The sequence below is a fragment of the Podarcis raffonei genome, chromosome 12 (assembly GCF_027172205.1).
Source record: "Podarcis raffonei isolate rPodRaf1 chromosome 12, rPodRaf1.pri, whole genome shotgun sequence".
In the NCBI taxonomy this organism is placed as follows: Eukaryota; Metazoa; Chordata; class Lepidosauria; order Squamata; family Lacertidae; genus Podarcis; species Podarcis raffonei.
In genome coordinates this window covers 15,652,612-15,656,101 of record NC_070613.1, presented here as the reverse complement: position 1 = coordinate 15,656,101, position 3,490 = coordinate 15,652,612, and the positions used below count along the sequence as shown (strand labels likewise).

At 44.8% G+C, this 3,490-nt stretch overlaps 1 non-coding gene across 1 annotated transcript; it reads left to right on the top strand.

Annotated features, from left to right (window-relative positions):
* The first annotated feature begins 2,912 nt into the window (after window positions 1–2,912).
* LOC128398577 (U6 spliceosomal RNA) lies at window positions 2,913–3,019 on the top strand. The gene has a single exon (XR_008327164.1). It is a non-coding gene; the product is annotated as a U6 spliceosomal RNA (small nuclear RNA).
* The last annotated feature ends 471 nt before the right edge of the window (window positions 3,020–3,490 follow it).

The following is a 3,490-nucleotide window of genomic DNA, read 5'->3' as shown; positions in this document are numbered from 1 at the left end:
GAAGAGTGGCAGACGAAGGTGATCGATTACATGGGATTAGCAGAGATGACGAGCAGAATCCGTGACCAAGGGAAAGAGACGGCGGAAGAAGATTGGAAGAAATTTAAACTTTATCTTAAAAATACTTGCAAAATTATTGAGTGTTAAAATGTCATGGGTAAAGCATAACAGATTTGCAGCGATAAATGATTGGATAAGAGTTAAAGATAGGAATTAATAATAATTTGGACCAGGGGTTGCTGGAAAAAAAAGTTTAAAATAGAGATGCAGAAAAGGGGGGCATGGGGAAGTCGCTGAAATTGGGTATATGAAAAAATCTATGAAATTTTACATGTTTATATGTGTGTTTGTTTGTGTTTGTCTTTTGTATTGTCTTATATTATATGTGGAAAAACCAATAAAAATTTTATAAAAAAAAAAAAAACTTGACTTGGCTTCTCGCAGCGAGGGAACCGCCAGAAGGCCCTCAGCGCTGGACCTCAGTGTCCGGACTGAACGATGGAGGTGGAGACGCTCCTTCAGGTATACTGGACCGAGGCTGTTAGTTCACTTCTCCTTTTTGCCCTGAGTTTGTGCTTCTTCAAAGTCCACGACACCTTTGGTAAAGGCTGTTTTCCAACTGGAGCACTCACAGGCCACTGTATTAGCTATGTTCTTTCACCATTATCACCATGCCTCTGAATAAGAGATGGTGGAAATTGCCAGTGGGCAGAATGCTTTTGCACTCGTGTCCAGCTTGCAAGCTTTCCACAGCCATCTGGTTGACTACTCTGAGAACAGGATTCTGGACTAGATGGGCCATTGGCCTAATCCAGCAGGCTTATCTTGTGTTTCCTATGTTCTAGCATTGCAGGGGGTTGAAGGAGATGACTATTGAGGTCCCTTCCAATTCTAAAATCCAATGATTCTATAAACTTAAATAGAAATACCTATATAGTTGAGGGGTTCCCCCCCCCCTTGACAATATATTTTACTGTAGATCATGGCCACTGGTCCCATCACCTCCTGGCAAATAGAAGGGGAAGAAATGGAGGCAGTGAGAGATTTTACTTTCTTGGGCTCCATGATCACTGCAGATGGTGACAGCCGTCATGAAATTAAAAGACGCCTGCTCCTTGGGAGAAAGGTGATGGCAAACCTAGACAGCATCTTAAAAAGCAGAGACATCACCTTGCCAACAAAGGTCTGTATAGTTAAAGCTATGGTTTTCCCAGCAGTGATGTATGGAAGTGAGAGCTGGACCATAAATAAGGCTGATCGCCAAAGAATTGATGCTTTTGAATTATGGTGCTCTTGAGGAGACTCTTGAGAGTCCCATGGACTGCAAGAAGATCAAACCTATGCATTCTGAAGGAAATCAGCCCTGAGTGCTCACTGGAAGGACAGATTGTGAAGCTGAGACTCCAATACTTTGGCCACCTCATGAGAAGAGAAGACTCCCTGGAAAAGACCCTGATGTTGGGAAAGATGGAGGGCACAAGGAGAAGGGGACGACAGAGGACGAGATGGTTGGACAGTGTTCTCGGAACTACCAGCATGAGTTTGACCAAATTGCGGGAGGCAGTGGAAGACAGGAGTGCCTGGCGTGCTCTGGTCCATGGGGTCACAAAGAGTCGGACACGACTAAATGACTAAACAACAACAAAAGAGGTTTTTAAGATCTAGTTTAGTCCCTTGGCTGGAGACCCCAGATCTAATTTCACATTTTGATTTGGAATCACAGAATTGTAGAGTTGGAAGGGCCCCTAAGGATCATCTAGTCCTTTCTCAACCTGTGGGTCCCCAGATGTTGTCAAACTACAACTCCCATCACCCCTAGCTAGCAAGGCCAGAGCTCAGGTATGATGGGAGTTGTAGTCCAACAACATCTGGGGACCCACAGGTTGAGAACCACTGATCTAGTCCAACTCCCTGCAATGCAAGAGTGTGCAGCTGTCCCATAAGGAGATCGAACCTGCAACCTTGGCGTTACCAGCACCATGCTTTATGAGTATTTTTTGTAACCGTTCTCAAAGCAATTCTCCTGGATCAAACAGGCAAATGTCATCAGGGAGCCGTCATTCAGTCACATGGTGTCAGGCTTTGGGGAATCATCTTCCTCCTCCATGGCAGTAACTAAGAAGAGAGCAGTACATGTGAAAAGGATCTAGGAGTCTTGGTTGACCACAAACTTGACATGAGCCAACAGTGTGATGCGGCAGCTTAAAAAGCCAATGCAATTCTGGGCTGCATCAATAGGAGTATAGCATCTAGATCAAGGGAAGTAATAGTGCCACTGTATTCTGCTCTGGTCAGACCTCACCTGGAGTACTGTGTCCAGTTCTGGGCACCACAGTTCAAGAAGGACACTGACAAACTGGAACGTGTCCAGAGGAGGGCAACCAAAATGGTCAAAGGCCTGGAAACGATGCCTTATGAGGAACGGCTAAGGGAGCTGGGCATGTTTAGCCTGGAGAATAGGTGTGTCTCTTCACCCTCCATCCCTATTAATCTACGTCACTCCTACATCTTGTAATCTGCGCTGGTACCCTCTGTGCTTTCTGTTCTGAGACTTTCTGAGCTCCTCTTGACCTTGGGGAGGGCGCTGGAGGAATGCTGTCAAAAGACTATGAATCTGTTAACCGTCTCTCTCCCAGTGTTTCTTCTCCTAGCTGCTCCCCGTCCAGTATTTCCCAGCTTCTGCCATCTGGACTATGCCCCTCTGCAAACCACTGTTTCAAATCTATACTGCCCTCCTGCTCCTGGGAAGATTCAGGATCAGGATCAGGGGGAGGGGGTGGCTCCCACCATTCTTCCTCAGTGCAGCCCTTCTCAGCACGGTCCCTGACATATGGTCAGCATTGCAAAATCCACGGTTCAGTTCCAGGCATCTCCAGGTAAAAGGAATGCTAGGATGCTGACAAAGGCATCTGGTGCTCGCTTCGGCAGCACATATACTAAAATTGGAACGATACAGAGAAGATTAGCATGGCCCCTGCGCAAGGATGACACGCAAATTCGTGAAGCGTTCCATATTTTTTGCAGAGTTTTGAAAAATTAAAAGGGAAGGTGAGAGATTGGTTACATTATCACCAAATAAATGAAGTGTTTAAACTAGACAGAAAAATAGGCTTCCAGGTGGAAAAATCAAAATTAGAGACTGAACTGTTAGAATCCAGTACTAAGAATTTGTCAAAAATGTATGATCTGCTGCTGAAATGGAATACACAAGATGAAATGGTAAAATCAAGTATGATTAAATGGGCTCAGGACATTGGTCATAACATCATGTTTGCTGATTGGGAAAAGTTGTGGACCACCGGGTTGAAGTTTACGGCGTGTAACGCCTTAAGAGAAAATATAATGAAAATGATTTATAGGTGGTACATAACCCCAGTCAAGCTTGCAAAGATCTATCACTTGCCTGATAATAAATGTTGGAAATGTAAAGAAAAGGAAGGTACATTCTTTCACCTCTGGTGGACGTGCCCGAAGATTAAGGCATTCTGGG